Below are 11,650 nucleotides of genomic sequence, written 5' to 3' on the forward strand. Positions count from 1 at the left end.
GAGGCTGAACAGGCTGGCACTGTTTTCCCTGGAGCGCCGAAGGCTGAGGGGTGACCTTATAGAGGTTTACAAAATTATGAGGAGCATGGATAGGGTAAAGAGGCAAAGTCTTTTCCCTGGGGTTGGGGAGTCCAGAAGTAGAGGGCATAGGTTTAGGGTGAGAGGGGAAAGATATAAAAGAAACCTACGGGGCAACTTTTTCACACAGAGGTTTTTTACGTGTATGGAATGAGCTGCCAGAGGATGTGGTGGAGGCTGGTACAATTGCAACATTTAAAAGGCATTTGGATGAGTATACGAATAGGAAGGGTTTGGAGGGATATGGGCCGGGTGCTGGCAGGTGGGACTAGATTAGGGGATATCTGGTCGGCATGGACAGGTTGGACCGAAGGGTCTGTTTCCATGCTGTACATCTCTATGACTCTATGACTCTAAGTTCAGCTGGTACATGTTTTGTGGGTGTTATTTCCTGTAGTGCAATTCCCTGGCTGCAGCACATCTGGTGAAAGCTACTAATTTACACTGGGGGAATATGGCTGATGGTCTTACATGACAGCCTCATTCATCCCCGGGCCTGAGAACCCAACTTCAGACTCCACCACCTCACCATGAATGGCATCAATCTCGGCTGGTTCATAGTCTTTGGACTATTGGGGGAGGTTGTGGTTTAGTGGTAATGTCACTGAACTAGTAACTCAAAACCCCAGGGTACTATTCTGGGAATTATAACTATTGTTAACATTTTAGTCCTGGGCCTACTGTAGTTTTCCAATGCAGGCTGGAAGAACAGAGCCTCATTTCCTGCTTAGAAACCTTACAGCCTTCAAGACCCAACACTGAGTTCAAACGGATTCAGACCATGAACTGTCTCCTCCAATTTTGGTTACTCCATCTTCCCCCACTATGCCCCAGTGTCTTGTTTGCATGAGTTTGCTTCAACAGACTTGATTTATTTTCGATTAAAAACATCTACCGTTGACACCAACTCTTCATCTATATCTCTTCTCTACTATGACAAGCATTCCACTTTTGGTCTGGACTACATTTCCACTTGTTTCTCCCCCTTCCTTTTTTACACCATAGAACTCATTACTTTTCCAGATCCGTTCAGTTCTGAAGAAGAGTCAGATTGAACTCAAATCATTAACTCTTTGTTGCTGGTCACAGACTTGCACTTCCTGTTTGTACGGTAACCATTGTCAATTGTCATGACAACCCATCTGGTTCACTCATGCCCTTTATGGAAGGAAGTCTGCCATCCTTGCCTGGTCTACTTAATATGTGACTCCAGGCCCAAAGCAATGTGAAATGCTCTTACCTGCCTTCTGTAAAATTAGGGACAGTACATCAGTGTTGGTCTAGAATAATAAATAAAATGTCATTCACAAGGGATGGCACTTCGGCAATTTTAGTAAGCCATTGAAACACAAATTACTGGACTGTTGTTTGAGCCTGCAACATCAAGCATCTGAGGTTTCCCTTACTGTACTGAGATGTTGGCTGGATTCCACTTTACTGTAACTGAGAGCTGAGATCATCAAACACTGCATCATAATCTGGTCTGCATGGCATTAACCACCACTTCCACCTTGGAAAAGATGGGTTCCACACTCTGTACGATCCCCTGTATTACATTGGAGCTACACTCCACTTGCTTCTTGATATTGACAAGAGGCTGCTCTACCAAAGTATCTGCCAGAATACATTCCGTTATTGCCCTGTGATTGCATGTGGCTCTACTATGGCGATGTGCTTGTCATATTGAATAACTGGAGGTATGTGAAGCTGTTGAGAGGTGTATATTAGTCTGCATTAGATGAATTCCTCAGAGTCTTTTGCCACTTGCTTCCACTTTCCTTTGGAATATCTATTTTCAGGATATAGTCACTGCATGTAGAAACATGTCCTCTCTTCTCCTGTCCACTTCCACTAGAAAGTCACCAGTGCTACAGATATGAATTGTAGAGACCTCATTGTGCCTTAGTGCTCCATTATTCTCGAATAGAATTGCAGTGTCGACAGTCTGCAGTAGTCTCCCATTCTACAGTACAGACTCCCTTCAAGAGGGACACACTACATTTAAAAGATGGGGATTAGCTGTAAGATGTGCTCTTTATGCATTGTTAAATCTCCTGTTGTGTATGCAACCAGCATGAGTGAAACTGGGCTGCATGCAGAGATTGTGGAGGTAAAGAGACAGCCCCAGGGACAGGCTGGATTGATCACACATTGTGAGCCGTGGAGCCAGAAATGGGTGCAGTAAAATATTGTAGTGCCTTCTGTTTATTGTCATTCTCCTCATTGTGGTGCAAGTATCAGTAAGAGGCTTTAGCTGTGAAAATGGAAGAAGGATTTTTAATGGTTAACCACTATTGTGATTCATGTTTCATTCTAATGAGAATAAAGTTTTGCTTCAAATCATGTTTTGATGAGAAAGACATTCTTTGTTTCTTCCATGTCTTCTCTGTATTATTTAATGCATATACACTTCACTCATTATTCAACTTTGCAATTGACTGGAATTAATTGATGGTTTATAACAATTTCTAAAGCAGCTCTTCAAATCACAACGTGGTTGCACCTTTGTTTTTGGAGAATTGCCACCCAAAAAATCATAAGGTTAGAAAGTCTGTGTTTAACTGATGTGATTGCAGACGCATGCTTAACTTAGACAAATTATACCCTCCAAAAGTTGTCATCCATGGATAGTCTGGCACTGATTGAATGTTTTCTGTGTTAACATGTACAAAAACAGGGTCAACAATGCCATATTAAGCCAAAAATATTAAATAGCCTAATTACACAATGTACGGAACTCCAAGGAACTGGGTTGTGCAGGATCCAGATTTGACATATTGATTTTTTTTCTTTGTTTCATCACAAGGTAACAAGATAATATCCCGTCTTCTTTTTTGTTAGCCTGTTGATTTCATTGCAGATCTGTTTTTCAGTTAAAATGATCCCAGACGGGATACATTATCTGGAGTAGAGGGTTGGAACCTTCTGCTGCAATCAAGTACTTTGACTAATATGTCCCAATTGGGAAGCCTATTTAATATGAAGTCAGCTGGCAGATGGAAAGAAGGCAAAAAAAATTGCTGCCACATGTGTTACAAGCTGAATATCCCCCTAAAAGTGTTTCATATAATTCTTCATGTGGGGCAGATGGGTTTATTTTGTGAGTAAAGGTATAGAATTATTGCATTTTCTAAAGCTAGAAAGTAGATGTGCTTCAATATCCAGAATTTAATTATGAAACTATTATTGAGAGGTAATCCTCACTTTAATATTTCTTCAGCATAGTTACCAGAGCACAAATTCTAATAATATCGAAGTTCACAGAAAAATTGACAGAATTGCAGAATATGATCCCCAATTCACTAGTAAAAGTCTTTGAATCACATGCAATAAAAAAATAGAATTTGACTTTGCATCACCATAAATAAATAGTAAGCTTAGTTCCATCTGGAGCTGAATTTTAGCAGTTAAGATTGCCATGGTTAAAAACTACTTGGAATTGATTTGTCTCCTGAGGGTGATGAATAGCTACAGTTCAAACTGCCAGAAATGTAAAACTGAAATTATCCTTGATGAAGGTAATCCAGGCAAAAAAAGAAATAAAATGGAGTGACAGACCACATTTATTTCCCCTCCAGGAAAAGATGTGGGTGAAGATGATCCCATGATGATGGAGTTGGTTAGCTCAGTGGGCTGGATGGTTGGATTGCAACAACCTGGGTTCAATCCCCACACTGGTTGAGATTACTGTGAAGGACCCTTTCTCATCCTCTTCACCTCTCCTGAGGCATTGGGATCCTTGGGTTAAACTGCCACCAGTTCTCTCTCCATAATAAGAGAGGAACTCTAAGGTCTGGTTTATTTTTTACTGTACCTGTCCTGCATAGTGTCAGAGGTCACGGGGGTGCAAGAAACTCTTTGAGACCGTGAAGAGTGGTTTTGCCATGTGGTTTAGCTTTCCTGAGAAAGTGGTGATCAACTTTATACTTGAGCTGTTCTAGTCCTTGTCGTGATGATGCTTTCTTGTTGGTACAGAGTGGTGAATTACAGAATTTTGAGTCAGTGACATTACAGCACAAGAAACAGGAGCAAACATCTGCCATGTGATCCTGTTCAAACCTCTCTGCCATTTATTCAGCTCATGGCTGATCTGATTGTTGCCTTAATCCTATTATTGTCATCTTCCCTCCCTAACCCCCCATAGTCCTGACTCCTTCATAGATCAAACTTCAGTCGAAGTCAGCCGTGCATATACTCAACAAGCCAACCTTCTCTCTGTGGAAGAGAATTCCAAAGATTAATGACCCTCTAAAAGGTGATCCTCATTTCTGGCTTAAATGATGAACCCCCTGTTTTGAAATTGTTCTAGATTCCTCAATGAGGAGGCACCTTCCCTCATGTTTCCCCGTCAAACTGTCCTTCCTTCCCATCACCCTATGTCCCATAAGCTTTTTGTATTGTTGAATAAAATCACTTCTCATTCTACTAAACTGTAAAGAGTAAAGGTTCAATTTGATGAATGTTAACTCACAAACCACCCTGCAGCCTCACCATGTAGCACCTGTCATTTCTGGCAAACTCCAAGAGGTGCAGGGTGAGGTCGAGTGGCAGCAGACTGCACAGTGTCCCCCCTGTGAAAATACCATCAAAATGCTGTTAAATTGTAGACGCAGTTAGCTAACTGGCACAGTGCATCTAGCACACCACCCAGTTTTACAACCAAACTCTTCCCTGTTCCTTGATGTTGGCAAAAAGCAGGTTTACCAATTCACCAAACATCTCATTGTGCATTATCATCATTATATTCCAGCCCATCAAAATCATTACCTGAATCTGCAGCATCAGAACTCACTGCAGTCCAATGATAGGATGCTGGGTTTGCCAATGTGTCACTTTGTGAGAGTAGCAGTAGCATTGTGAAATACCCGTCTGCTGAGCTTGCTCAGGACAATGGCATTTGTGTCCCCACCTTGGCCAGTGCCATTACACTGCCATTCAGGTAGTCTAGCCTGCTGCCGCCCAAGCTGAGAAGCTGCAGTCCGAAGTCACACCCTCACAGACTAGAGCTGTTACAGGATGCCCTACAAGGCCATCAGAAGTCCTACCAGTGAAATCAGCAGTTTCTGCTAGTCTCTCTGCTGCTGGGGCCATCCTGCAGAGGATACAAGGACAGGCAAAGATATGTAAAAGGCAAACTCAAGAGACCTGAGGTCATTTCTGTTTGTTTGCCTTGTTGGATAGAGATATTATAGAAAGTTTTTTTTTGTTTGAGGGTGGCCTTTGGGATTCTGTGAGAGAGCATCTCAGACAGATATAATGGTGGGGAGAGATTGCATCACTGTAAACCAAGTCTAACAATCTATTCCTGATAGCACATGCAGTTTCAACTAGGCCAGGATGCGTCCCTCCTGCCTCCACTTTTTGTTTCTCCTCTCACTTTGTGGAGTTTCCCTCTCTGCATCCTGCCCTCTGTTTCCTGGTCATTTCCTGTTGACACAGCAGCGCTGCCCTCATCTGAGTCAAATATTCCCTTGTTTTCCCCGACTGTAAGCACCAATTCTCAGCAACCAACTGTAAACACATTGGAGGTACATCCAGAGATTTTGCAATAGCTGACATTCTTCAAATTCACTCTATCTGCAACTGAATGCTTGGCCTTTTCAACGTCATTCATGCTGAGCCCTTCTGCACTGAATGTTTGGCTTTTGGTGAGTGATTTACACATTTGTTGAATTCACCTGTCTGGCCCACATCACGAATAGGAATCTGTTAAGTTTCTTCTGGTGCATTTAGGGGATGCCTGAATGTTTGTCACTCTTAAGAGGCTGTGTGTAGAGGTCAAGCTGGAAGCAATTGCTAATGCAGTCCCAGGAGAAAATTTGGCATCACTGCTGTACACACAAATATTACTTCTTCATAGTTACATTGAAAATCAGTAAGTCAAATAAACATTTGTGCTGTTGACGTGGTATTCACCATTTTGTGAGACTGTTCAATCAGCCCTGTGACATCTTCAAAGAGTGTCTTCAACTTCATCTCTGAAGATCAGCCTTCCATCCCTGACAGAGCCAATTTAATTTTGCTACTTTAATAAAAATATTCAAATACATACGTATGCACCTTTTGAAAATAAATATTGAGATCACATGCCCAAAGACAGTGTACATTACTTATTTTTAAAATGTATCAACTAAAACGTGGACATAAGATAAAGAACTGTTGGTGCTGGAGTTCTGAAACAATTTCTGGAAAAATTCAACAGATCAGGCAGCATCTATGAGGGGAAAGCAGAATGAATGTTTTGAGTCCAGTGATTCTACATCAGAACTGATCATGCTACAGGCTCAGCATGCGGTGTTTATTAACAGAGTGTTAAAACAAGCAAGTTATGCTCAGAGGGCCTTCTACGGGATTATTCTGTACAATTCTGGGCAAGTGCATACAGGTCTATGCATCACACTTTCAGAAGGATGAAAGGGTGCAGAATAATTTTTTTTTGGAGTTACCAGGGTAAGTCAATTCAATTATTTCATTAGGCTGGAGAAGCTGGGGTTGTTTGATTCAGAGCAGCGAAGATTTAGATTAGGTTTGATAGAGGTGTTCAAAAACCATAAAGGATTTTGATGGAAGAAATAATGATAAAGTGTTTTCAGTGGCAGAGTGTTGATAATCAGAGGAAACAGATTAACATAATTGGCCAAAGAACCAGACGTGGCATTACAGAGCATTTCTTTTTGATTTGCAACAATCTGAAGTTTTGTTTGACAATTTGAATTTGGTGGAAGCAGTTTCAGCAGTAATTTCAAAACTGAATTGGATAAGTATTTGATGGCAGGACCCTGGAAAAAAGAGGGGAGTGGGACTAATTGAATTGCTTTACAGATGATCTGCATCAGCAGCAAGTTCTAAGTGTCCTGTTTTTGTGGCGTATCGTATGTTAATACTAGCATGATAATAAGAACTGGCCTTATGCGGACTCCACATGAATGTTAGCCACTAGAAATGGCCAACAAATTCATGCATAAGGTATTCAGTGAGGAAACATCCTGACAACTTGGGATGGAATTGAACTAAATCACCAGAAGTATCACCTTGATACTGTCCCCAGAAACATGAAATACTTATGTGAATCAGTTGGGAGAATTGTGAAGGTAAGCCACGGAACAAGCTATTTTCTGATGATGTTACTCTTCAGGAATGCATTATCTGAGGTACAATATCCTGCAATTTACTTTAATATGGGATACCATTGACTCATTCCCTGACAGCACATCACAATCAAAGAAAGCTACCAACCTTCCACCTGAGTGGGATTTCAGTGAGTTCAACTGAACTTAACACAAGTCTTATTTCAAAGCTTTCAAAACAAATTCTATCTACATCATTGTGTTCATTGCATTGTCCTTTCATATAATGCTTGCGTTATTAAGTTGGTTTCCCAAAATACTGCAGGTTAAATGTTACATGCAAAGAATCCTCAAGTACATCCATGAAATAGAGAAGAGGCATTTAAGCACAAGGATGGGTTCCTTTATTGACTTTTCATTTATGCAAGATAAGAAAGGATTCTTTCAATCAATTCCTTAATTTTTTCAAACGTATGCCGACGTAATAGGTCACATTAGCACTAGATTAATGAATAACATTAACAGTTTAATATTGATTCAGCTTTCTCGATTTTCCAAACAGATGCCCTTCATTTTACTCGCTTCATTTTAAAGTACAATGGACTCTTTAATTAAAACTTTCTGTTCCAGTTTCATTTTTGTTATTTGTTTACTAACCAATTTCATTTGGGTAGCAAGGTCTTGCATTAGTTTTAGTACCAAAACCATCTTCAATCTGCAAGTATGAAGTGACCCATGTAAAAATGCATATGGCACAAACCCACAGCAGAAGAAAATCATATTAGATTAGATTACTTACAGCGTGGAAACAGGCCCTTCGGCCCAACAAGTCCACACCGACCTGCCGAAGCGCAACACACCCAGACCCCATTCCCCTACATTTATCCCTACCCCTAACACTACGGGCAATTTAGCATGGCCAATTCACCTGACCTGCACATTTTTGGACTGTGGGAGAAAACCAAAGCACCCAGAGGAAACCCACGCAGACACGGGGAGAATGTGAAAACTCCACACAGTCAATCACCTGAGGCAGGAATTGAACCCCAGTTTCTGGCGCTGTGAAGCAGCAATGCTAACCATTGAGACACCATGCTGCCCACACGGTTGTAATATTTTTAAAAACGCGCAAGGACATGTTTCAGAGTCCAAATTACCGTGTTTTTGAATATTATAGTGAAAGATACAGCTCTGTTGGAACGAGAAACAGTACGTGCTGCAGCCACAGTAGGTTAGTTGTTACATACATATCATATGCATGAAGACGTTGCACATTTTTACTTCATTAAGGGAACACTGAATACGGACAATATACCTTGACCAAAGATGGAGTTCAGGGGCAGGGTCAGGCAACTTGTGTGTTGCGTACTGACATAAAGATAAACATGCATGTGCATGTTGTCCCTGGGAAGTATTTAAAAGTAACAATAGCTGGCAGACTTGCAATCCTGGCAAAGATGGAATTATAAGTACAGACTTCTGGAATAAAACAAAATAAAGAAGTGCTGATTGTTTTTTGTTGTTGTTCATGCCTGGCATGTTGATGGAACAGCAAACGTTCTTCATTATGTGGCAGGAAAAAGTGAGGACTGAAGATGCTGGAGATCAGAGTCGAGAGTTTGGTATTGGAAAAACACAACAGGTCAGGCAGCATCTAAGAAGCTGGAGGATTGATGTTTTGGGCATAAACCTTTCCTGATGAAGGGCTTATGCCAAAATGTCAATTCTCCTGCTCCTCGGATGCTGCCTGATCTGCTGTGCTTTTCCAGCACCACACTCTCGGCCCCATAATGTGGCAAATTGCTTAGCCACTGACTGATTGTGTGGACAATGGGAACACTGGTACTTTATTCATAAAGTGGTTCATTATAGGAAATACCTTATTAAAATAAAAAAACAACCTAATGGGTCTATGAAAAGCAGATGGAAGATATCCCACCCAGCTCTGCATAGAAAATCCTCCACAGGCACTGAAGTGAGACTATTTTACTTGCAAGTTAAATCTTGACTACAGGAACTCATCAACAGTGTCCTCTGGGACAAAGCCCAGAGGCTACTGCTGCGTGTAATATGTCATCCCAAGTTAACTACCTGAAACGTCCAACTTCCTTTGTTTCCAGTGAACCAAAAGAACATTCTCAGACCTGCAATATTTCCAACTACCATCTCAAAGAATCAGCAGAACAGTGACATTTGAATTCTCCCTAATCAATGCATACCTATTTTTAGGAAACATACATTGAGTATAGGAGTTGGGAGGTCGTGTCGCTGCTATACAGGACATTGATTGGCCACTTTTGGAGTGCTGCATTCAGCTCTAGTCTCCCGGCAATTGGAAGGATGTTGTAAAATTTGAAAGTTTTCAGAAAGATTTCCAAGGACGTTGCCAGGATTGGAGGGTTTGAGCTATAGGGAGAGGCTGAATAGGCTGGGGTTATTTTCCCCAGAGCTTTGGAGGCTGAGGGGGGGACCTTCCAGAAGTTTATGAAATCATGAGGGACATGGATAGGATAAATAGACAAAGTCTCTTCCCCAGGTTAGGAGAGTCCAAAACTAGAAGGCATAGGTTTAAGGCGAGAGGAGAAATATTTAAAAACAACCTAAGGGGCAACTTTTTCACATGGAAGGAGCTGCCAGAGGAAGTGGTGGAGGCTGGTACAATTACAACATTTAAAAGGCATCTGGATTGGTATATGAAAAGGAAGGAATCTGAGGGATATGGGCCAAGGGCTGGCAAATGGGACGAGATTTGTTAGGATATCGGGTTGGTGTGGACAAATTGGACTGAAGGGTCTGTTTCTGTGCTGTACATCTCTATGACTCTATGACTCTTTTCCTCTGTATGTGTTGTGTGAATGAGGAATGAAAGCCTGTTCTGATTATATTTTGGGTAAATCAAAGTTTATACTTTCTTTTGATTTACATTTGCAAGAATACTTATTTAGTGCCACTTCTACAAAAATTATGGCATAAAAGAGGTTACAACACTTCTCAAAAATGCATCTTGTGGTCATTTAAGAGGAGAAAGGGAAACTATCAAACATATCTCCTCCATCAGTAATACAGTGGTGATGATGAAGTGCATTGAATTCTAGATACTGTTGAATTTTAAATGTTTTTGGTTGCACCCATGATAAAGAAGCTTTGAGAAGTCAAGAGTTGATCCAAGTTAAAAGGTTAAATATATTAGCAACTTGGATGAGAGTAGACCATATACCCTTATTGTACCTGACCTTACTCTTTAGCCTTGGAGTTGATATGTTGAAATTCAAGCACATGAACTGCATGAAGGTTATAAAGCAGGGACTCTTTGTTCTACTGGTATTGAGCATCCATGACATTACTGGAAAAGCTTAACATTGAGAAACTAGCTATTGACAATGGACGTTAGTGGCCAATACTCTAGATCCGTCTGGGTAACATTGAGAGGTTAATGCCTGATCGTTAATTAGCCACTGAGAGCAGCATTCAGCTGGTGAAGCTTCTATTGCTGACTTCCTTTGACTGTGGGAGCAGATTCTCTCACAGACCTGAAGGGAATCTCCTCATGGCTTCTCAGACTTTGAGATGCTGCCCAGGACACCAGCAGCTGTGTCTGTTCCAATTGTTCTTCCCAGTTCTTCAGCCACAAGTCGAGGCTTGGGGAAGCCCCGTTTCTGGTGTTGGTCTGCATTTTTGTGACATCCGCCCCAATTCTCATAGCACCCCCCCATCCAACTTGCCAAAGACACAGAGGGACCCACAGGGCTGACTCATTGCTCTGCAGTGCACCATGATCACTAGCTGCTGGCAGGGGCACAATATTACAGTGTGTAACTTGGCAATGGCATTGCCATTGAAGATCAGGAAGAGGTGGTTAGCCTTTCTCTAGATGGAGACAGTCAATATCTGGTACTTAGTTGCTACAAGTCACTCAATCATTGGTCTTTTTTGAATTCTTCAGTAGACTAGCATGAGCTGTTTCTTTTCTTTGAGGTGCTGTAAATCGAGTTCCACTCTGCTGAATTACAGTGAAATGGTCCTTCCCGGACCTTACTGCAGAACAGCTGAACATTACTGGGATGAGGATGTCACATTGAGGAGCTCTTGCAGTATTTGAATAATAGTAAGTTTTTGTTTATATTACATAAAATAAACATGATGGAAAGATAGCCCCTGATGTAAGAGTTGTGAACAGAGTTACATTGAGCTAAATGATTCCTTAAGTAACCCAGCTTATCATTGTTCTACATATGAAGGATTTAATTTTGCTACATTAATTGTTTGTTTTTGCTTTTTGTAATCACTGAAGAACATTTTCAACCTTGGCTACTTGTCCTTATTTATTAACCTATCCCCATTGACGAGCTAGCTATACTGCATTGAACCTTCCATTTTAGAGTCAGAGGACAGTACTGGGCATAATAGAAATTATCATTTTTGCAAAGGGCTGGGATGAGTTTCCTCATGTAATCACATGGTGTTCAGCCCATGACTCATGCAGAGTGAGCTGAGCAGCAAATCTT

This window comes from Chiloscyllium plagiosum, unplaced genomic scaffold (genome assembly GCF_037043375.1).
Source record: "Chiloscyllium plagiosum isolate Xiang-an unplaced genomic scaffold, Cpla_swu_hap1 HiC_scaffold_5, whole genome shotgun sequence".
Taxonomy (NCBI): domain Eukaryota; kingdom Metazoa; phylum Chordata; class Chondrichthyes; order Orectolobiformes; family Hemiscylliidae; genus Chiloscyllium; species Chiloscyllium plagiosum.